Source organism: Castor canadensis, chromosome 15, assembly GCF_047511655.1.
Source record: "Castor canadensis chromosome 15, mCasCan1.hap1v2, whole genome shotgun sequence".
In the NCBI taxonomy this organism is placed as follows: Eukaryota; Metazoa; Chordata; class Mammalia; order Rodentia; family Castoridae; genus Castor; species Castor canadensis.
Window position 1 is genome coordinate 61,404,651 of NC_133400.1, and position 25,082 is coordinate 61,429,732.

The 25,082-nt window shown below is 39.4% G+C and overlaps 1 protein-coding gene and 1 long non-coding RNA gene across 3 annotated transcripts in view; one reads left to right on the top strand and one right to left on the bottom strand.

Annotated features, from left to right (window-relative positions):
* Positions 1-6,766, top strand: part of LOC141417482 (uncharacterized) — a 70,742-nt gene extending 63,976 nt beyond the window's left edge. Inside the window, exon 3 of the long non-coding RNA XR_012442059.1 lies at positions 566-6,766. This is a non-coding gene — a long non-coding RNA (uncharacterized lncRNA). The remainder of the gene's footprint in view (positions 1-565) is intronic.
* Odad2 (outer dynein arm docking complex subunit 2) overlaps positions 1-25,082 on the bottom strand; it is a 183,008-nt gene that overhangs the window by 2,527 nt on the left and 155,399 nt on the right. The gene's annotated exons all lie outside the window — the stretch shown is intronic.

A 25,082-nucleotide genomic window follows, 5' to 3' on the forward strand; every position in this document is an offset into this window, starting at 1 on the left:
TTCATATTAGGTTAGGTATTATAAGTAATCTAGATATTTAAAGCATATGGGAGGACGTGCATACAGTACATGCAAATATATCATTTTATATAAAGGACTGAGCATCTGTGGCTTGGGGTCCTGGAACCATGGACACTGGAAAACAATTACTTCTGAGGGGACCAGGGCAGTTTTGACATTTGCATTATTGTTTTTCTCTGGCATTATTCAATAATATTGGTGGAAGACAGAGGAAATAGATTATAGGATTCCAACTTACTTGAACAGCCATGTGGTCTGTGCTGGGCTGTAAGGGAACTAAAAAGAATAGGCTACTGAAAAATGGAAAATTTAAGAAGCGAAATATCAAAGAAGCAGGAAAACTGTTTTAGTGGAATAGCAAAGGGAAAAGGTGAAAACCGGAACATTCTAGTTAGAATGGACTGTTTGGCATTAAAATATCATAGTGAAATTTGTTTTGAGTGTTGACATGGTTCAGGCTGTAGCCCTGGAATGAGATCAGGATAAGATTATTATGCAATTATACACACACAGTCGTATACTTTTATTCTCTGTCTTTCTGCAGGAAGAAGAAATAAGAGGAAAACAATGAGAAGAACAGAGTAGTTGAGTCCCTGTGGTCACTCTATCACAAGACTTAGATGTCTTTGGATACCAACTGGCACTTAAATCTTTTCCTAGCTTGCAATTTTTTTACCCTTGAACCTTGGTACAGTGTATTTCATTGTTTTGAGTATTTCCATCAAGCAAGTTGTTTATATCTCACCTTACTATATAAAAAGCTTCTAAAGCAAATACAGCTATATGAAGACTAGACTATTTCTTCTAAATATATACCTCATACAGCCTATTCTTGCTTTTTTTATACTTACACAGCCATTACTGACCTACTTCTTGCCCACTTCCACAGCCTTAACCTTGAGTACTGAGTACTGACTTCACTCCTCTACTTTACTATCAGTCATTAAGAGTGAGCAGTTCCAATCCTGATACTACACAAGCTTGATATTAACACTTCTGTATTTTCAGAATCTGTAAGTTATTTCTTTTATAAAAAAAATGTTCCTTGGTGTGTTTGGTGCCACACTCTTATAATACCAGCACTCAGGAAGCTGACACAGGAGGTTCATGAATTTGAGGCCAGACTGGGCTACATAGTGAGATGTCTACCTTATGGGGCCAAGCTGCCTGGTTTCTACTTTGGTCCCTGGTTTCCTCTATGATAGTGTTTCCATTGTTTTTTAAATCTGGAAGAGATGAAAGGGTCCTAGCTTCAGGCTCCAACTATTTTAGAAGGGAACTAGATACATGCTTTGTTTCATTCAGCTTCTTTCTAGAAAAGTCCATGCCAAACAATAGTCAAGAGTGGGCTTTGAGGCCATAGCATCTTGGATTTATATCCCAACTATTCCCTTGTCTGGGCAAATTAGTGAACTTTTTACCCTTATCTTCTCATGTTTAATGGGACTACCAATATCCCAGGTCACCGTGAAGATGAATGAGATTATATACACCTTTAATACATATATTTACAGGTAAAATGCCAAGGCAAAATCCCCACTGAACAATAAGCACACACTTAAACAATAAAAGACAGGAGTGTAAAACTGGTTATGTTAAGAGGAGGGTCTTAGCAGGAGGAGGAGGGAAAATGAAGAGGGTAAAGAAGGGTGAATATGGTTGAGGTACTTTCTGTACATGTACATACGTGGAACTCTGAAACCTGTTGAAGTCATTTTCTGAAGGGGAAGGGGGAAGGAGGAGGATAATGGAGGGAATGAACCAAACCAGGGTGAAATATATGTATATATGGAAATGTCATAAGGAACCCCCCCTATATAACTATCATATACTAACAAAAACATTAAAAAGAAAAACTACTCTTACATTAAAAAAATACATGTTTGAAAACTTTTCCACATCCTTTGATCTTCCCCCTTCCCTTTTTTGTTTGATTTTTTTTCCCTAGCCTTATGCTAATCTAAGAATGCCTGTCCAGAGAGGGAAGCAAGGAGAAGTCCAGGCTGGTGATCTGTACTGCAAAAGGCAGAAGAGTCCTTGTGGAAGAGGGAAGAACCACAGAGAAGGAAAGGAGAAAGTGGGAAGGAGGGAAAAGCTTCCATCCTATTTTGAAGAAAGAATTTGAGGGAATTAGGATAGAAAGACGGTTTTGGAAGCAACTCTAGGGACAGAGAGATACACTGAGTATATCTATCTATCTATCTATCTATCTATCTATCTATCTATCTATCACCTATCTATCCACATCTTAAAGAAGCTTAACAGTACATGATCCTGTGCTCTCAAGAGAGAGTGAAACTAGAATAATATTACATTCAGCTGCTCAGGCTTTTGTTTCCATGCCAGGACTGGACCATGAGGTACCTTGGCTTCCTATAGGTTATGCATTTGGATAGCACAGCCCAGCACCAAATATAAAGCAAGCTTTCCATAAATGGTATTCATTCTCCTGGATTATTTCACCAGTTCTCAAGTCGGGTTCAGGCGTTTGTTTTCTGGAGGCAGCCCTGGTTTCGTTTGGGAGGAATGAGGAAGAAGGCATTTTTGGTCCTGAGGTCAGTAGGTAAGCTTCTGTCAGTACTTGCTTCAGGTCTCTGCTCTTAGGTTCTGATGACCCAGGCTTCTCTAGACATCAACTATAGTTGCCCTGCCCAACTCTCTTTGGAAAGTAGCTCCTTGATCTGATGCCTGTCAAAACCAAACATTGGCTAGTCACCAGTGGCCCACATTTGAAATCCTAGTTACTTGGGAGGCTGAGATTGGGAGGAGCTTGGCTTTAGGACATCCCAGCAGGGAGTTCTCAAGACCCCATCTTAACCAACAGCTAACATGGTGGTGTGTGCCTGTCATCCCAAGCTATGCAGGAGGCTAAGATCAGGAGAATTGCAGTTCCAGGCCAGCCTAGGCAAAAAAAAAATTGGTGAGACACCAATTCCACAGGTAAACGTTGTGTGTGGTGGTGAGTACCTGTCATCTCAGCAACAGTAAAAGGTGTAGAATAGGAGAACTGTGGTCCAGGCCTGCCCAGGCAACAAAGGAAACTATCTTCAAAATAACCAGTGAAAAGGGCTGGAGGTGTGGTTCAAGCAGTACAGCATCTGTGTAGCAAGCTCAAAGCCAAGTTCAAATTCTTGTGCCACCATAAAGAGAAACACACACACACACATACACAAAACATGCATATTGTTTGTTGTATGACTTGTTGTTCTATGGTCCCTTTTTGAGCTTTCCAAGAGTCAGTTGTCTTTATCCCCAAACCTTACATAATTTCACATTGCATTAACCAATGGCCTGTGAGTGTGGGAGTCAGCAGTGTGTAGGCCATTCCACAAGCCAACCAAGTGACGTGTAGAGAAGAGCATCTCTGAGCCTTCACGTGCTTTATACTAGAGAAAAGGCAGGTGTCCTTTTTATGACTCTAATTTATGATTCTAAGTGAATTTTCCTTTTACCTGACAAACTTCTAGTCCTGAATGCACCAAGAAGACTACTTACTCCCACTGGGTTTCATTCTACCTTCCATGTGGTGGTTTGTAAATTTTTAACCGAAAAACTAGATCTATGGAGCCCAACAGTCCACTATTTTAAAAGGGTAAAGCACAGGCAAGTGTAAACAGTTTCGAAAATAAAGGAGGAAACGTGTGGTCCATGTGGTGGGCAATGAGTCTCTTCCTTGAATTTGCCTTGAATGTCTCACTGGCACACAGCCCAAAGGTTACCTAATGTTTGCACAACACGAACTGATTTTACTAGCTACCAAGCTCACAGTGTGCCAGGCACTGTGATTTATTCCTCGTTGTGAACATAGCCTGCTCTGCCCATTTTAACTAGCCAGGAACATTCTCAATCAAGGGTACAGAGCTAGAGGTTTAGAATTTTCTGTGTGCTCAGTGTATGAACAAACTTGATATTTGAGAAGCCCTCCCAAGACCCTCTTTTGGCTTTTCTGAATCCCTTGTTTTTCCTAAATTTTATTTTATTGTCAATGAATGTTATTCAACACCCAGAGGCTATGCATCTAGTGCTATTTTACAAATCAAATAGGTCTATGCAATGATCCCAAACCACCATGTGAACAATGTGTACTATATATGTATCTTGGTTTGAAGTCAGTCTCCAGAATATGTTTTTATTTTTCTAAGAGCTTCACAAGCAAACTAGGGCACTCTGAGGAATGCTTTAAAACTAACATAAACACCCACAGAACAGAAACTTTGCACAAGGTCTTGAATTTGGTGGGCAGTTAACAGACAAAGAACAGCACATGTTTTCAAATCACTAAAACACAGAGCCTGGTAAAGGTTGTTCACAGAATTTGTGATAATTATACCTAAGAGGAGTGGTTTCCTTAGGAAAACTAGATGCAAATTGGGTGCAAGTGAATATGGGATTGATGTATATTGTCTTGCTACAGATTTTTTGATCTGTTCACTTTTTCCAACTATAAAGACATTTTTAATATTTTAAGGGGGAAAAACACCTCAGGTTTAACTTTTTGAAGTATTTGCTCCTTTAAAAAACTTTCCTCTTTCTAATCCTCCCCCTCCCCTAAACACACCCAAGGACTTTCAATTTATTGGGAGTTTCATATATACACTGAAGAAAAACTAGTCCCCTTGCTTTAAAACTTAATTGCATAGAGCTCTTTAAAACATCATTCAAACAAATAACTTTTTACAACATTGGCGTGAACAAGGACATGGGGAGGGCACAATGGGCGGTTTGTGGGTTGGGCTAACACGAATACTTCCTTCAGCCATACCAGACTTTGATCATAATGTATGTATTCTCAGTGTGCAGCTGTGACGCATAGTTCACATCTCCTGGAAGGGGAAACACAGGTGGCATGGGGACCACTGTCTGCCTTCACTTCTTACTTTTATATTTAACTGTTCGTGATGTTCTATAACATTTCAGTTGTATAAAAATATGTACCAATTTGAGTGATAACAGATTTCCTTGTGGTTTGACTCCACATTGTTTGGATGAGCACAGACTAGAAATATGAGTTTTAATTAGAGCCGGATGAGCTCAGAGATACCTGTGTACACACCCAATTTGGTGGATTTTCCAGAAAGATCTTGAGTTCCCAGAGCTGACTGAACTGAAATGTCTTTTGCCATTTTCCTCATTGTAAGGCATTATGGTGTGGTTATAACACGAAAGCACAATGCAGTAACAAGAGATGAGTTTGGACCGTGTCTGCCTGAAGAATGACTTCCCAACTATTCAGCTTGGCTGGGGCTCTGCTACTGTTCCAAGGGAGACTCCATCGCGGTTTCTTTCCCATCCAGACTCTGAGCCTTGGTAATTCACTTCATATGACATCTCACTAGAACCAAGGGCCTCAAAACACATTTCACTTTTGCTGGTTAGGGCAAAACCCTTGATTTTGTTTGGTCACTGAAGGGAGTCTGTTCAAAAAGCATGCCATGTGCTATGATTTGAATGACCCCACCAAAAACCATGTTAAAATGTAATCCACATGGTGAGGTATTAATAGGGTAGAAACTTATCCAACTATGGTATTTGAAGGTGGGAAGGTAAATAAGGTTAAATGAGATCATAAGAGTGTGGCCCTAATACAGGGACTGGGCTTTCTAAGAATAGAAGGAGTAAATTGAGGTGGGATATTCTGCCTCACCATGTGATGTCTTCTCTGCCTTGGGGCTCTGTAAAGTCCCCATCAACAAGAAGGACCTCACCAGATGCTGCCACCTGGTCTTGAACTTTGAAGGCATCAGAACTGCAAGCTGAATAAACCTTTATTCTTTATAAACTACTTCATCTGTGGCATTTGGTTACAGCAATAGAATAGATTGAGACAGTGTGTTTATGTTATCTGAGACTAAAATCCACAAAAGCTGAAAGTGAGTTCTGCTTACTCAACTAGTGCCCTTTCTATGCAGACATTTGCTCATATGTGAGTACATCTGTCCTGAGGACTTTCCTCCACACTGCTTTTTTTGTGAGCCTTCCACTGTAGAGCATTTGTGGCCTGACACACAGACGTGAGATTAGTGAGAACCTGTCTCAGAAAAAAAAAAGTGCCAGGATAGAAAATGTAAAAGTTATGTGTCAGCTCCCACCCTTGATGAACAGTTTCCCTGGGTAGAGAATAAGTTGGAGGTAATTTTTCTTCGCATTTTTGAAGCAATTGCTCCATTGTCTTCTTGCTTTTCAGTTATCACTAGGAAGTCCAAAGTGATTCTTATTCTTGATGTTGGGTTGTGATAGCCCTTTATCTCTCTCCGGCTCGTTTGAGGATTATGGAATCTTTTTTTTTATTTGTGCTTATGTTATAAAGTTTCATGATGTTGTAACCTGTTGTGTTAGACTTTCATCTTGGTGACAAAATACCTGACATAAAGAGCTTAAAGAGAGGAATTCTTTATTTTGGCTCAGAGTTTCATTGGTTTCAGTCCATAGTCCTTAACAGAACTGTTTCTGGGCCCATGGTGAGGCAGAACCATGGCGGTGGGAACATGTGGATGAGGCTACTTATCTCATGTGAGGAGGAGAGAGGGAGAAATGGAGGGAAAGCGGAAAGGGGGACAAGGGGCAAGACATAGCCCCCAAGAACATGCCCCTGGTATTCCTCTGGCTAGGCCCTGCATCTTAAAGTTTCTACATATCCCTCAAACAGCACCACCACCTTGGGACCAAGCCCTTAACACATGAACCCACAGGGAACATTTCATATTCAAATCATTACACTTGATACAAGTTTATTTTTGTCCATTGATGGGCCATATCAATCTGACAATGTATCCAATTCCATTCTCATAGGGGTGCTGTCCTTAGTCCTGGGGTCCTGTTTTACCTTCTTTAGCTGCTGGTTGGAGAGGGGTAGTGACTTGTCTATATGGAGTTGGGGAAGGGCTCTGGCTTTCAGTGGGTTTTCATTATTGTAGCCTCCACCCTCAACCTACCGACTAATCACAGAGGCACCGAGCACAGCTGGTTCCTGTGTGTTTTGAGTTCCACACTGTAAACTGGGGTTAAGCTTTTCCCACTGTTGACTGTGCACTTTGATTTCTGGTCTGCTAGGCAGTTGTCACTCTTCAATTTGGATTTCATTTTATAATTTTTTGTTGCTTTTGTCTTCCTCTCCATGTTGGACTATGTTTTTTAAAAATTTTTATTTAAGTCCCTTGAATGTAATGTTATATTTGAGAAAGAAGTAAAATTAGAATCAGGAATTTAATCTGTTGCCTTAAGTGGAACAATCCATAGGTTCCCCCCGACACTAAGAAAAATATCCTTTTGATGTCAACTCTGGATATAGTACCTGCATTTAACTTGGATTTTTTTCAAATGGTGAGAGATTAAAAGTCAATGTGCTCATCTGTGTCCTATTGCTATGTGAGACAATATTTAGAACGGAATTTCTTGGAGGAAGGGTGTGTATACAAAGCAATCAGATGGAATGGGGTAAGCTAGGCTTAACTGTGACTCCACCAAAATTTAAAGCTCCAGTCTTAAACTGAGCTCCAAGCCACTTGACTGCCTACCTGATATCTCCACTTGGCTATAGAAATGGGACCTCAAATTTCACATGGATACAACTGAACTCCCAATCCTTCCATCTGAAACCTGATTTCCCACAGCTTCCCCCTTCTTGGTTAGTGCCAACTCATCTCTCCAGTTGCTTGAGCTGGAAACCTTAAAGACTTCTCTCTCTCACAGCCCTTTTCCAAGCCATGAACAAAACCTGTTGGATCTACTTTCAAAATGTATCCAGATTCTGACCTGTTCTTATTATCTTGACGACTGTGGTCTGAGCCACTATCTCTCTTGCCTGAATTTATTGATTAAGCCAAGTTTATAATGTACAGGAAGATCTGGAACTGACTTTGAAGGTACAGCCTGGAGAAAACTAGAATACTTGGATACAGAATGTAGGAAAATCTCATCTCCTTTTTAAGAGCAAATGAAAGCCTAGTTCAAAATGGCCACGGGACATTTTAAGAACTGATGCATCTAATACTCAACCAGAAAGTTTTTGCTTGTTTTTTTTTTTTAAGACAGGGTCTAAGTATGTAGTTTAGGCTCACCTCCAACTTCTGAGCCTCCTGAGTCTGGGATTACAAGCATGGGGCATCACACCTAGCATGGAAGTTGTTGACATTGCTGCAATGTATATTTCTTTCATCCCTCCAAAATTTTTATTCCTTTGACTACAATGACCTTATAACAGTTTTTGTTTCTGGGGATGTACCTTAGTGGTAGAATACTTGCTTAGCCTGTCCAAGGCTCTGGGTTTGATCCCTATCACTGGGAAAAAACATTTTAAAAGATAGAGACAGCATGCATATAAGAGCAAGGTAATCCATAACTTGAATTAGGTTATCAGAAGCTGGAGATGTCTGTGACAATATTTAGAATTTCCTCCAAATTAGGTTTTGCCAGTTCATGGAAAGCTTGGTGGTGGTGTTTGTGGGTGTCTGGGGATGGGGGGCAAGTTGTATCTGAAATGATTCCTACATGATAAAGACAAAAGCAGTCACAGTTAATGCACTGAGCTGCAGAAAATATGTTTTTTTGAAATGTGAATAAAATTGTGACTCAAAATGGCATCTCACCCAAAATAAAATGAAACAAAAACATTCTAGCCCCAACAACAGCCTAGCTTGTAGCTTCAGACATTGATGTCAACTCTGTTGATTTTTCACCTCTCCTTTACATTTGCCAACTCTTCTCCTGGTTACACCTAGATCTCATGCCATGACTTCTCCCTCTCTGATCTAATTACTGTCAACCAGAAAGTCCAGCTTCTGGAAGACGCAGAACAGGGTCAAGAACATCGGAGTTGCTTATCTATCTTCACAGTCCCCTGCTCTGGCTTACTTGGTAGCCCATCTTGTCAGCTGCTTTTTTGCCACCAGATTTAACTCTCTACAATTCATCTGTCATTCTGTTAATGGCAACAGCGCAGTCTGTGATCAAAAGACTTCCAAATTCTTCGTGTCCCACTTAGAAGAATCCATAGCAGGATATATGGGTATAAATAGAGTTTATTAAAAGTAAGAGAAAGGAGATACAAAAGGGAACATGGTGGGTCCAGGTAGAATCTGGAGGCTTCTCTTCTCCAGGTGCTTTTAAACCTACACTAACCTAAAGGAAGGAAAGAACAAGGTGATTCCCATCCAATAATCAATGAGTGGGGAAAGGCATGGGTGGTCCCTGAGCCAGAGCTTGGTCAATCTGAAGTAAAATATTAAGTCATATATTTCCTATGGGTCCTGAACTTTCCCTAACTCTAGTCTGCCTCAGTTCCAATATTACAAATGATATCCTGGATCTCAACAAAGCTTCTGGATCACTCACACAGATCAGGCAACAGCACATGTACTCACGATTCCTCAGTTGGTCTCACTTCTGACTGGCAAACCCTGTAAGTTTCTCTCTCATCAGCTTCCATTCTCCATAGCAGCTACTTAAAACTTTCTCTACTCTCCTCAAACTACCTGCCCCACCATTCAGCTCTCTCACTCTCAACATATGCCTGTGTCTCCTGCTTGGTGTGGAAAATAGAAATCACAGAAAGGGAAATAGCCTGACTCCCTGACTCCTGCCATCATACTCCCAGGTTTCCACTGCAAGTGTACCTGTCCCGTCCCTTCCTATCTGTTGTAAAGAGCAGGTGTCTTCTTTTCTTGGCCAAAGTCACCCCCTTCTCCTCATGCTCTTCATTTCCTACCTTCCTCCCTCTCCATTTCCTGTGGAGGCTCACCACACCATTATCCTCAGTCTTTTCAGCATCTTTGCTCCCTCCTTCCCCTTTCTTTCTGCTCATGGAACTAGCACTTAAATATACTATAATCTCTGCTGTCTCCAAACAGAAATAAAACAATCAAACAAAATGGGAAACCATTAAAACCTCCTTTACTTCCTCTTCCAGCTTCCATCCTTGCTCCCTTTTCTTCCCAAACTTTTCAAGAGTGGCTTCCACTTGCTATCTCTATTCCCTCACTCCTTCTCCAAGGTGATTACTAATTGCTTTGCTATGAATCCAGTATGCACTTTTGGTTTCTGTCTTACTTTACTTTTTATTAACACTTCTTCTATGGATATGACCAATTGACAGGATGAGGAATGGGCAAGTAGGCAAAGAGAGGTTAAGATGGAGCACACAGGGGCTGGGGGTATAGTTCACTGGTGGAGCATGTGCTCAGTAGGCATGAGGCCCTGGGTTCCATCCCCAGCACCCAAACCAACTAAACCAAGAAGACTGAAGATGCAGAAGTCAGATGGAGTGGCCAATGTCAGAATCTGGAGCTTCTGGAGGAGAAAAATAGATCACCCACACAAAAGAGGGGCTGGCCAGGAGAAAAAAGACTCAAAGGCCAGAGCAGAGATGTTCAGAGAGACTGCCACTACAGAGAAATCTCCAGATGTGGGTCAGAAAGTTGAAGTTTTTTCTGCCAATAATTTCATTTTTTTAAAAGACTGAAGGCAAGTTCATGGGAGCAATATCCCTACCTCATGCAGACTTAGGTTTATATTTGATAATTCAACATAGATATATTTTAAAATAATGGGAGCCATGCCTTATTTATTAGAAAATAATTTCCTTAATTATATAAAAAAAAGTTTTCTTTCTTTCTTTTTTATTTTTATTTTTTGAGGTACTAGGGTTTGAACTCAGGACCTACACCTTGATCCACTCCAGTCTTTTTTTGCAATTTTTTTTTTCAAGATAGGGTCTCACTAACTATTTGCCTGGGCTGGCATTGAACTGCAGTCCTTCTGATCTCTGCCTCCTGAGTAGCTAGAATTACAGGTGTGAGCCACCAGTGCCTACCTTATAAAGGAGTTTTCTATGGAAGGATTTTGTTTGCGTTAATAACATTGCTCTAGAAAATGCTAAGAATTTGTAAAATCTGATATAAAACTGTATCAAAGTGAATAATAATTTCCACAATATTCTTTTATATTAGAATCTATGTGAATTCTTGTTATGTTTGCTTTATTTATCTCTGAAAATTGGCACATTAGTTAAAGGAATTCAAACCCAAAGAGGTGCCAGTATTAAAATGCATTATTGGATGTAGAATTCTTCTCTCATAGGAGTAAAAGCAAAAGAGATATTATCCAGAAGAGAAGCCAAAAAAATGAAAACAAAAAACCCCTTCTTAATTTTATTTTGATTTTATTTCAACTTTTCAAAAGCAGATTAATATGGGGACCAAAAGGCTCAAGGCTGGAGAAAAGAGACACAATTTTTCTCCTTCAAAGTCAAAGAAATAACTCCCTGCTTCTACTAAGTTGGATCTGAGCTCATAGGATGAAAATAAATGATGAATTTCTTGGGATACAACCATAAGCAAAAGATTCTTTTGGTCCAATAATGGCTTTTTCCAGCCTCCAGTTGGATTGAGCTTGTTCTCAAGGCCTTTCCTGCCCTTCCCTTCACACCCTTAAATGTTCATCTTATCATTTGCTATCTTTCTTTCACACAATTTGCTGGAAGGAAGATATTAAATATGGTTGTAATTACTTTTTTAAGGGTTTATTTCTAATAGAACTTGTTTAAGACCCTTAAAAACAGAACCTAAACAATATTGCAGTAAAATTTCACAAAGCAAATTTCTATGAACTCTGAAGAAATCCTGATTGATAACCCTCTAAAAGTTATAAATAACTAAGTACTGATTTTAGTTTTTTTGCCTTCCCATGAGAGGACAGGAGTGGATCATATCCTAAACTATTCCAGGACCAACCTAGAGATCCTCATGGAAAATTTAACAAAGTCATCCTTCAATATTGATCTTGCTTTAAAGCCAGTCTAGATCTGGACTGTTGAGTAGCTTATTTGTGTCAATCCTTATTTTGTGGTAATGTAGCTCTTTTTCATGCAAATCTTACACTGCTAGCAAGATTTTTCTTTTAAATCATTTTTTGTTTCTCTATTACATCTTTTGGGGTAGGATAAGTAGGTGGGCAGGTCCTTATCTCCACTGAGTAAAAAGGAAATCAATGAAGATGTCGCTGATCATCTGTGATGTGATTTTAAAGACACAATGGAGAAGACACAATCCAGCCATCCCGGGCGCGTACAGACTGAGGGACCAGGCATGGTGGCCCAGGATGGCACTATCCCTGCCTTGCAGCAAAGGGCTAAGGAAACAGAAACAGGTAGCTGTGAAGTTTGCTAGTGGTTATCTGCCCTAGTCTCAGACTCACAGAATGAATGGGAAGTGGGGAGAAGGTACCTCTTTACACAAAGCAAAGCTGAGTCAGGACATAGGCTTAAGCCCAGGAAGGCTTTTCTCAGTTGAGTTCCATCTGCCTTGTACTTAGCAAAGACTTCTCTGTGAGTCTGGCATTTGTTTCTGCTTCTGTCCTGGCTTCCTGTATTGTCTGAGACTGTATTCATCCATTGGAGTTGCTGTAACAAAACACCATAAGCTGGATGGCTCAGAAACAACAGAAATGTATGTCTCACAGTTCTAGTTTATGGGAAGCCCAAGGTGAAGGCACTGGCAAATGTGGTGCTGGTGGAGTCTCCTTCCTCAGATGCCTTCTCACTGGGTCCTCACGTCCTAGAGGAGTGAACTTTCTTTTATTAAAGGCACTAATCTCATTTTTGAGGGCTCAGTCCATAGCCCCTAATCAGTTCTCAACAGCTCTGGGAGTTAAGGTTTCAGCATATGAGTTTTTTTTAAGGGGGGAAACAAATATTCAGAACATAGCCAGGAGTTTTCTCCCATCTTGAGAGAGACTGGGAAAAACTGGTTGCAGCCTGGGAATTAGAAGTCCATCGTGCCTTAATGCCTCCTTACCTCTGCAGAGAAGACCCCCCTCAGCCTGTGCTATCAGTGACCCTGGTCAATCTGAACAGTTCCTAGTTCTTGTTTAGTACTAATTCAAATACTATATGTCAGAAGTAACTTTCAGAAAGTCTTCCATCTATACTTACATATTACTGAATGTTAAATATTAGTAATAGAAAATATTAAAACTATACATTTTCGTATCACCTGACCTCGCCTAGAAATGACATTTCCTTGTCCATTCCACCATTACAGACCCTGAAAGCCATGACAGCTGGGTAACTGTCAAGAAGAAGAAGATAACACTACATTAAGAGCTAACAGTTCAATAAATAATCAATGCTCACCACCCATTAGGCACTGCTCAAGGTGACTTACAGATACCAATTCAACAAACCCAGAATTAAAAATTATTGTTAAAGATCAAATGTTTCAGATGAGGAAACTGCAGCATAGAAGGATTTAGGAAATCTTCCCAATGGGACAGGTGGGGCTTGATCTCCAGCTCCAGATCCCATTCTCTCAACACAGGCTTGCTGCTCCCTTGGCCTGTACCCAGGCAAGGTGCAGCTCTGGCCTGGTTCCTGGATGCCTGGAGCTGGTATTCCATGCGGTACAGTTGGTCCTCCCTGATTCTTGGGGCATCATGCCTACACCTAATTCTGAATTCTGTAGTCCCAGCTGACTGTCTCCATTTGCAATAGTTTCATGTAGCAAGGCCTCTGTGTTTCTGTAGTTCCTTTCCCTCCCCCAGGACCTATGGGGATGTATGGCTATCTTGCATGCTATATGCAATCTGTGTGGAGGCGGCGGGGGAGGGGAGGAGACCAGGATCTTCTGCTGCTTACCCTCCTAGGCATCTGCCTCCACCCCTGGTGAATCATGGCCCCTGTATTGCACTGGAATTGCAGGGCTTCTCCTGAAGGCCAAATCCTTACCAGCATCTTAGCCTTTGTCTTTCTGAGTCTGGCTTATCTTGCTCAACATGGTGAGCTCCAGTTCCATCCACTTTCTTGCAAATGACATGATTTTCTTCTTCTTTTTTTTTACATTGAAAGAAATAAAATTTATTCAGTTCTAATTGCCAATTACTTTCTAAAGAGCTATGCGCACCTGTTGAGCAACATAATTTTTCAGACGTTGGAGTTATATTAGACAATACCATCTTTTCTTCCTGTTCCATATTGATTTTCATGCACTAGATTTTTTTTCTCATAGCAAGAACCAAAACCCAAGCTTTGTAAAGAATGGTGTCACCCAAAGGAATAGAGAAGAAGAAAATTCAGGAGAAAAATTTCACCAGCTCCTTCAAAGCTACTATCTTCATCTTCTAATTCATGCAAATATATTTTATTTTATTTTATTATTATGAAAGATGCAACTCTTCATTTTTAGTAAAGGCCAAACTGTCATTTGTTTCTAGATTCAATCTTAGTATTTCTGCCCTCTCATTAATAATTTTCCCAATTTACTGTCTATTTCATATTGGCAGACAAATATGCTCTTATTTTTGTTACTGATTAAAAATAATACATCTTTTTCACTTACGACCCATGATACTCTTTCATTTTAAGTTAACTTCCTTCTCAAAACAATTGTACAGCACAGCTTCAGGTTGATTTCATTCTTCTTAATGACTGAAGAATGCTCCATTGTGAATATATGCATCTGTTTTCTTGATCCGCTCATCCAGTAATGGGCATTGAGTTGAGTCCATAAGTTGGCTGATGTGAATGGTGCTGTAATAACCTGAGGTGTGGGTAGGTCTAGTGCATGTTGTCTTCAATTCCTTAGACACCCAGGAGTGGACTAGTTGGATCATTTCATTTTCACTTGTATGGTATGGAACTTTGTAAAACCATCCTGGAAATCTACACAGTGGCATGGAGCTATGACAGCAAAGGAGACCATAAACTATCTATCACATAGTTTGTGAACTACCAGAATACATGTAACCAGTAATGTCCTTTACCCCTTAAAGTTTATTGCCTAACTAGACTGCATTTCATTGGGATCCAGTCACAGTGCAAACCTTCTTCCTCAGGAGCCCAAAGAATGTAAAAGTGATCATGTATGTGAGCACTCCAACTCACTCAGACATAGCAGTTGCTGAGAAATGTACTCTGGTGATCATTAAAGGAATAAGAAACAAAAACAATGTTTAAAATTATTTCCCTAAAGTCAAAGGGTATGAGAAGAAAGTGTCAGGGCAATAATGGCTTTTCCAACTTGGCAATGACAGGTGGAATCTGTGATGAAATTTTTACCTTAGCCCAACAGACTGGCTTTCTCCCTAGCCCTGCCATGCTTTTTGAAGTTTTTCATATACCACAAAATACATAATAAAGCATAGTTCAAACGGCTCCTGCTACATGACCATGACATACTTCGAAGTGACTTTGAGGTTTGTTCTCAAGTCCAGCCCAACACTTTCTAAATTTACAGTCTGCTTTCTTGCTGCCAGTGCTGACTGCCAAGTGCTTCTGACATTGTGGCCAGTTTGTGGTGGCCCTAAAAATCATCAGCAATTTTAAAACATTAGCACCTGGCAATAGTCATACTTTGCAATGATTGTCCATATTTATCACCTTACTTTGGAATTCCAGAGTAGAAGCTGAAAAAAAAAATATCTAAAAGAGAAATTAAACTTGTCTCGCAGCAGGTAAAATGCAGAGCTCTTAAACAAAGTATATTATAATAACTGAGCTTCTCCCTCTATTGTTTAAAAAGTGAAATAAACAACTTAAACTCTGTGGTTTATTTAGCTAAGTAAAAGAAAAAAATACTGTAAATATCTATCCTTCCTCAAAAGCCTTTGCAGACATTTTGATATTAGAAGATCATGGCTATGTAGCAGAATGAAAATGGGAAGAAAGAAAAGTTCATTGTTTCACTCAACAAATATCTGCTATGTTCTGCTCCATGGCAAGTACTGATCTAGTTCCTGGGAATGCAGGAGTAGATGAGACAAACATGACTCCTGTCCTCAAGGATCATGCAGTTCACCAAGATGTGAAGTTGTACTTTTACAACAGGAAAGAAGAGCTCTGTGAATCCTAGGAGACCACCAACAGTGGAGTATCATAGGATATAGGCATCCTTGAGAAACAAGAGCAAATCTGAAACCTGAAAGATAGACATGGCACCTGTAATGTGTGATGTGAGAATGTGGAGGACATCCCAGGCCAAGGACAAGCAGTAGTGAAGGCTCTAAGTGGGGTCACCTTACAGGGATTTGCAGCATGTGCACAGCACCCAGGTGTGAGCTAGGGAAGTGACAGCCAGCCAGCTCTGCTCTCTAGCTCAGCCATGGCTGAGCTACTCCACTCAAGAGCATGCTTTTCTTCACACAAAAGCAACACATCATTACCAAGACATGGCCTCTGAGCACATTTATTTGAGTTCAGGATAAACCATTTTAACATAAAGACCAAAACATGGTGGTAAAACTATCTGAAAGTTTGTTTTCCTTCTATATGTTAGAATCCCAAATACAAAATTCTTCAAAATCCACCATCTTGATCCTCCAGGTAGAAAATTCCAATGAACCTCATGAGATATATCACAGTCAAAATGCAACTACACTAAAAATATAGCACAAAAGTACCATCAGGCTATGTATACAATGTGTAATGAAGTATCAGTAAATTTTGTGTTTAGAGTTGGGTCCCACCTCCAAGATACTTCATTTGCATATGCTAATATTTGAAAACGCTTAAAAATTGAAAACACTTTTGGTCTCAAACATTTTAGATAAGGGAAACTTCACTTGACTAACTCAGTATGGGCAAGTGGTCCAGGGCTCGGAGCATTGCTCTGTCACCCTCAATGTGTGGCCAATCTCTGAGCTCCAGGTTCCCACGGTACACATTATCCCTTAGCCTTTAAGACTAGGGACTGGGGCCATAAGCATAATACACTCCTCATGCAGGGCAGGAAGCAAACAGCACACAGCATTTCTTCTCACTTCCCATTCATGAGAACTTAGTCACATGACCACATCAAGCTTCAAGGGAGGGTGACAAACATTCTGTGGTTGGCTGCCATGTGGATGTTTGTGGACATCTGGCCATCTGTGCCCCAGAGAAGATTATGGAGGGAGGGGCAAAATGATGATAGAGGGCAGACAGGAGTCAAATTATTGAAGGCTTTCTACAAAGCAAAGGGATATGATGCTAGTATCTAAGAAATGCAGTGCATATGAATAAATGAATAAAAAAAGAAATGCAATGGCAAATTTATGAATATTTTGCTCACAGAAAATGCTGTTACAGAAAAGGTTTGCTCAAGGTAGCTACAAGCCAACTTTTCCCACTGATTTTCTCACTTAATTATCATATGCAAATTCTGTGTGAAGAAATAAATCTGAGTCACATGATTTCTGAAGAAACCAAGAGCCTGGATTTTAACAAGGAGGTTTTCCATAGTTGTGGATGGAAGCAGAGCTCTACTGTATTGTTCACCTTTGTACTGTCAGTGACCTCTGGATGTGCTCTGAGTTTGCATGTGGTCACCTAGGTCCCAACAACACAGTCAACCTGAGGTATGAGCCTGGTATGCCCACATACTCATATTGTAAATACAAGCATGGCACTCACATTTTTGGCCAAGTGACAGAAGGGAAAACTGCTCTGAAGGGTAGCAAAGTCCTAGCAGCAGGCTTTCTGAGGGGTGTCAGATCTAGCTATGAATATAGGCTCCTCTTAGGGTCCTGAGATTTACTGTTGAAACCTACACTGAACACTCCACACACATGAAAACATGGAGACCAGAAATGCAATGTCTACTGGGGGCATTGGCTCAGTGTGAAGGAACAGGACTCCAGGGAAGTCTCATGAGAGGAGGAAACTTAAGAGACTGATCTCACATCCCTCACCTCAGTTTGACAGAATTTTATGCCATACAAATACAAGAGCATTCTGTTTCAGAGATCAGGAGCAGTCTGTGTCCTTGTAACCCTCTGAGGACAATAATATCCTCCTTATCAACTAACAAGAAGACAGCCCAAGGAAGCTGGGTGACTTGGCAGGAGCACCTACAGCCAGGATCAAACCCAAGTCTATCTAACACCAAATGTGCTCATCTCCCTGATTCATTCATTGGTAGATTTCACCCTCTGATTTATCAGTTTTCTAAATTTTATTAATGAGATTGTGCGGGGACATTTGTTTACATCATACATACATATCCATATCATCTAAATGATTTGCTTTCAAAACCCAACTAAATTTGCATAAAAGCCATTGCTATATCTGATAACAAGTCTATCAAAAATTCTAAAGTTCTTAATCTTAAAAAATGATCTATGCAAAGTGCCTAAAGTCTCTGTCTTTACATCTTTAGTGTCTTTATCTTTAGGGTTCCCTGTATTAGTCAGCTTCATGTTACTAAAACCAATACCTAAGATACTTGACTTATAAGGAGAAAAGATTTGTTAGGTTCACAGTTTTAAGGTTTCAGCTCATAGCCCGTTGGCCCTGCTGGTTTGGGCGAAATAGCGCATCATGATGGTAGCATATGGTAGAGCAAAATCCCTAACTTCCAGGAAGTGAAAGACAGGAAAAGGTGACAGGGTTCCACAATCCCCTCAAAGGCATACCCCTAACGACCTAAGGACCTCCCACTAGGCCCACCTCTTAAAAGCTTCTACCACTTCCCAATAGTATCAACCTGCAGACCAAGCCTACACAGGACTATGGGGACATTTATGATCTAAACTTTAGCCCTATCGAATCATTCTTTTGTGATAGAAAATGAATCTTTTAGGACTTCAAGGAATATGAAAAATACAGGTAAGTTTTGATTTAATTATTAACAATCAACATCGTCAATTGAGTTATAATAAAGTATTGGTTAGTAACCAGTTATTACTTTAATTGAATAATTATTAGAGTAAAAACTTGAAAGGTACCAAAACATGGAGACTTGATTTAATAAACATCAAACCTAAAGAGTATGGTTGAAACTGGGTGTGGTGGCACATGCCTTAACTCCCCAACACTTACAAGACTGAGGCAGGAGGATCATGAGTTGGAGGCTGGTCTGTAGTGAGTTCTAGACCAGCTGGAGCAGCATAGTAAGATCCTGTCTCGACAAAGCAAAACAGAACCACCACAACAATGAACGGTTGTTGAATGAAGCAAAACAGAACCACCACAACAACAAATGGTTGTTGAGTTGAATGAATCAGTTAAATGGAGACTTGCCTTGGTTGTTCAGAGAAGAGCTGGACTGAATGTTGCTCACTATGATTTGGATGTGGTTTGTTCTTCAAGGGTTCATGGGCTAGAAGCTTGGTAATGCTAAGAGGTGGTAAGATGTTTAAGAGATGGAACCTAAGGAGAGGTCACTATAGGCCCTATCCTCAGAAGAGATTGCATACTTCTCATGGGACCACCATTAATTCTGGGCTTGTTATAACAGTGCAAGACTGGCCCCTTCCCATGTTCTAGTTCCCTGCATCACCATGTAATCTCTCCTTTTAGTAAATACCATGATGCCTTCTTCCATAATGATGATCCAGTCAAGGGCACCCTCCCCAGCAGCAAAATCAATGAGGCCATTTGATCTTGGACTTTTAGTCTCCCAAACTGAGTCAAAGAAACCTTTTTTCTTCCCAAATACTCATGTCAAGTATTTTGTTATAGCAACAGAAAACAGGCTAATATATTGCTTTTGTAAGGCTCTTGAGTAGCTCTTTGACATCCCAAATGCCCACTTGGAGAGTTTATGAGTCCTATGTAAGCACTATTGAGGCAGATTTTGGTTCAAGAAAGGCATATTCATCTAGAGGAATAATTTGTTGTCAACACAATTTGACCTTAAAAATAAACCAGCATTTTTGCTGCCTCTCTTAGTAGAAACAGTCTCGACTGGCGATAATACCCACATTATCATCTCTGCTGCCCTCTGACCTTGCAACACAGTACGGCAGTGCTCTCACAGCAGCACCTGTCACAGGACAATCTCGCAACACATCTTAGATGACAGTTTCTACCTTTTGTTGGCAAATACAGTAATTTCCAAAGAGGTTTTCATTTTTACTTCTCTGCGTTGCAAAATGGAATGAAAAACATTGGGCTGACATTCTGGCATGTAGTTTCATTGGCAAGTGACCATCTAAGAAAAAATACCTTAGAAATTTATTTTCACAGAAATTTGATCAGATTTCCCACAATCTGAAAATCATGGTCTAGTGAAAATACCAGCATTTGCACTAGTTAGTATGCATATTTTAACTTATTATAATACTCAGAAGTAATAAATGCAGACTAAGCCATCAAATTGAATGTTGGTTTTCATTGCCACAAACAGAACGTTAGGAGTTCTTTTCTACTTACTTTTCTCCTCAGGGATTTAAATTTTAAACTAGGCTTATAAAGAAGGATAATATAAACTTTAGAATTATTTTCCTTTCTTGTCCTCACAGGTAAACAAAGATGTAGAGAATGAAGTGCTTTCTATCATAAGAATGTTGTAAGCTAAAAGTATAAACAAGTCCCTAAGCATTTGTGCTGGATCAGTCCTGAGCCTCAGAGATAGTTGTTTTGATTTAAATTTGCCTAAGTTAGAATTAGATTTTTCAGATGTAACTTTTGTTTTAGCACCTGTACTTTCAAATTTGTGTCCAAAATCATTTCAAAGAGAAACTCTTATAGCACAGCCATGGGCTGAGAAATACAGAGAACACAGCTCTAAGGATCTAAGGAGTTTGCATTTTCTCAAATAACAAAAACTGATTGATCCTGGAGAGAGCACAAAAAGGAGTCTTAGAAGGGAATGTTAATGCATGCATAGTTCTTGTACCTTAAAGACTCCAACTGCTCATTCAAACACTGTTCACTTTTTATATATACAGGATTGCTGTATTCAGGAGGAAAACAGGAGATAATTTTCTGAGTGCCAAAAACTACTTATTCAAGAAGTCTGAAACACCATTATTATTCATAGTAATTCTTACGTTTACCATCTGTGAATACCTTCTTATATGAGAAAAAACTATTTTGGGTCAGCTAAAGGCCAAAAATAATGAGCTGGCCTCTTGCCTTGGTGTATTGAGTCAAACAGCTGCCAATTAATAAAATTGATTTTTGTTCCTGGGATAATTTTCAGAAAATGAAAATAAACAGTTGGTGCCTATTGTGGCCATCGGTGGAGAGAATATAGTTCTCCTAAGTTTAAGACTGACTGCACTTAGTAACCAAACAATTACGAGAAGCTGCCGGTGTGTTTCTGTGGTTTAGCAAAAGGGCCAAGTCGGAAGGAAAAGACATTCCCCACATTTTCTAAAGCTAGATAAATACAGAAACAAAATGTAGATGAAAGATGGAACTGTTCTCCAGAGCTTCTGCCAGATTCCTCGACTCTTGGCGTCCTGATTGGATTTGGCAAATGTGGCCACTAAAAAGAGCAGCATGGACTTGACTTTACCATCTTATTGGTGGATTTTTGATCCTCCAAAATGGTTTCTCAATCTTTTTGAGAAAGTGATTTTTTTCTGCAAAACTGGCCGGAATCAAATATTTGAAATGGATTGTTTACCAAAACGAAAACAAAAACAGCCACAGGACATAGCTACTGTTGAACAGAACTGATGGACATGCAACTTGGCAGAAGCATCTTTCTTTGAGACCAAGAGAGTCTTTGATATGTCCAATGTCATCTTTGTCATCGCTTTGACATCCAAACCTATATAAATCTGAGAACTCCTGGGCTGTGCAATGTAGACAAGGTCGGCTCACCCAGCTCTTGTCATTTTCTTCTACTTGTGATCAAAAACTGTACCATAGTCCAACATTCTTAATTTTGGTAACATGTTGATGTTCAGAAAAAAAATAACTCGCTGGTCCAAAATCATATTTTCATGGAATTCAATACTTCTTGCCCTGAGATTTTTTTCTTAGCTGGCACTGATTCTAAGGTAAGGGTATTAGGAGGTGTAACAATCTCTAAAAATATGATGCCGAGGAGCAAGTATCAAGGCAATGGTTTTTGGCTTCACTCACTGCAGGAAAGAGGGGCTCACACCAATAAGCCCTTTATGCAACTCAGATGGAAATGACTTGAAAAATCATTTCCATCTAAGTTAAACAAAAATAAAAGATAAGGGGTTGTTCATTTGTTACTATGAAGTTAATGCAATAAGATGGGCAGATTTTTGGTTTTTAAAGAGCCCCAAATTCAGACAGTGATTTATACATGTCATTGGTATTAATGTTGCCATGTAGTGCTCTCTTTCTTAATCATTAGGTAGCAAGTAATTTAAAACAAGGGAAAAGCATTCTTAGCTTGTGTGAGTGCCAGGTAAGCCTGTGGTTTCAGCCTAAAGTTTGGAGCCAATAGTGACAGATATAAAAATGAGCATCTGTAACTGGCCAAGTTTCAAATCCCAAAATCAATATGTATAAAATGAAGACTGTTTTTGCATGGATCTAAAATAGTGAATGTCTTTTCTTAAACCTAGGCTGACAGTATAATTGTGTACCTCGTATAATCACAAAGTATTTCACAAAAAAGAAAAAGAAGAACTAAATGTTATTCCGTTTAAATTTCAGACTGCTAAATCCATACCAGCAGCTGGCAATAACTAATAATAATTTTTGATAAAGATTACAGTAATTACCTTTCACATTTTATAATTTACATTAATTTAATTTACAAAGCTTGCTATATGAAAAGTTCTTTAATGAAAATAAAACAATTAATAATGAATAAAACTAACCAAAGCTGTCAGTAAGAATTTGTCATTTTAACAAATGAGATAGAATATTCTACAAGTTAAATATTAGGTAAAATATCCTGTGCATATCTTTAAAAGACTTGCAATAAACTTATGAAAACTCTAAAAATACCCTAAATAATAGTATGACAACAGACAGTGAATTTCAATTAAGCTAGTAATTTCTCAGGCCAGTCAGTCCACAAATTTAAATGCAGGCTTTTCCCATTAGTGCATGTCTTGCAGAGAACATCCTAGCTCAGAAAGAATGACTGGATGCCTAGATTGTCACCCTGCAGTGGAACATCTTAGAAGCCACTCTGTGAAGTATCACACTGTTTTCTTGTCCACAGTTGATTGGACAAGGAATGGGTACTTTTCCTGACCTGGGCCAATCAGATTCCCTCCCCAGTTTTTTTTTTTAAATTGTAATTGAAAAAAATATGTGGTCTCCTGGGATGACTAAATGTGTAAACCCAGGAAAAGCAGTAGAGAAAACCACGGAGAAATAGAGAAAGCCAACTAGCAGAGAAATGATAACATGAAACAAGTAAGAAAGGAGGAAAAATTACAAGTGAAAAGAGGATACAAAAGGTATTTGAGGCCCTTGTCCCATCACCGTCTTAGTATCTGCTGCTTTAAGAGTTTTCTGAGGTGCCTAAGCTTATTTTGAATTATTTATATTTCTTGCAATTTATTGAATCCTAATGGATCCTGCACTGTAGGCATGGCACTTTGGCTACACCATTATACTGTTGAGTTAAACTTCCCAATCTTTAAGATGGTGACATTAATACTGCAACTCAGGGTGAGTGGAGGCTGATGGTAAAAGGAATAAAGCACCTAGCCCAGTGGTGAGCTGTTCTTTTAAGAATAGATTATCCCACAATACACATTTTAGAATACAGACATCAGTCACTTATTTATTTTTTGGCAGTACTGGGGTTTGAACTCAGGGCATCCCACTTGCTAGGCAGATGCTTTGCCCTTGAGTCACACCGCCAGGATTTTTTTGCTGTAGTTATTTTTCAAACAGGGTCCCATGTTTTTGCTTGGGGTTGTCCTAGACTGTGATCTTCCTACTTACACCTCCCATATAGCCAGGATTAATGTCAAGAATGTATAAGGAGCTCCAAAAATGAGACACCCCAAAATAAATAAATGGGCAAATGAATTGAATGGTTGTCAAAAGAAAAAGTACAAATGGCTAATAAATACATAAATAAATGTTCACCATCCTTAGCCATAAGGAAATACAAATCAAAACTACACTGAAATTCTATCTCATGATGCTCAGAATGGTCATCATCAAGAAGCCAAAAAACAAATGCTGGTGAGGATAAAGGGAGAAAAGGAACCTTTATCTATTATCGGTAGAAATGTAAATCAGTGCAGCCACTGTGGAAATCAGTATGGAGGTTCCTCAAAAACCTAAAAATAGAACCACCTTATAACCTGCTATACTACTATAAGGCATATATCTGAAGGAATGTAAATCAATATAAATAGAGACACCTGTACACATGTTCAGCATTGCACTATTCATGATAGGCAAGTTATGTAATCAACCTAGGTGCCTAACAACTAATGAGTGGGTAAAGAAAATGTGATATATAACACAACGGAATATTATTCAGACATTAAAAAAAAGAAATTTTGTCATTTGCAGGGAAATGGATGGAACTGGAGGTCATCATAAGCCAAGTTCGAAAAAGCTATATATCACATGTTTTCACTCATATGCAAAATTTAGACCTAAAATGATGATAAAGATAGTAATAATAATAATAAAAATCATGGGACATGAGTATAAAGGGGGATTGTCTGGTATGGAGAACCAGTGGGTGGGAGGAGGGAGAAAGGAAAGGTTGCTGGAGGTGAACATGATTGAAGCACATTGTGTGTATAATATATAATGTGTGTGTACATGCATCTACATATAGATGTGTGTATCTTTATACATAAAGATAGCATAATGAAACCCACTGTTTCATTATGATTAAAATACATACTGTTTGCAAAAGGTGGGAGAGTCATAAGCGGCCATTCCATTTTTGGTTACTGCTGGGTGCTTTGTTTTGTTTTGTATTGTTTTTTAGACAGGATCTTGCTCTGTTGCCCAGGCTGGCCTCAAATTTGCAGCCCTCCTGCTTCATCGAGAAGCTGCGATTCTGTGGATGCACCTCTGTATCTGGCTATGTGATCATTCTTGACCACAAGACGTCTTGGCCCTGAATAGCAAGGCATATTTTCCTCTTGATTCAATAAATTCATAGCCAATATTTGAGGACAGAGTGGAGTGAAATTGTCTCTTTTCTCAAGTACTTATCAATATTCTGCCAGCTGAAGGATTAGTATTCTAAATAAGAAATTCAAAAGCATGCAAAATTATACTTTAAAAGATTCTGTAGGGACTGGAGATGTAAATTAGTGGCGGAGCATGTGCCTAATGTGCTCAAGGCCCTGGGTTCGATCCTCAGCAACACACATACACAAAACATTCTGCAAAGCCATGGACTGTATCCAAGCAGATTAACTTAAAAGTAAATGCTCCCCCTCAAATA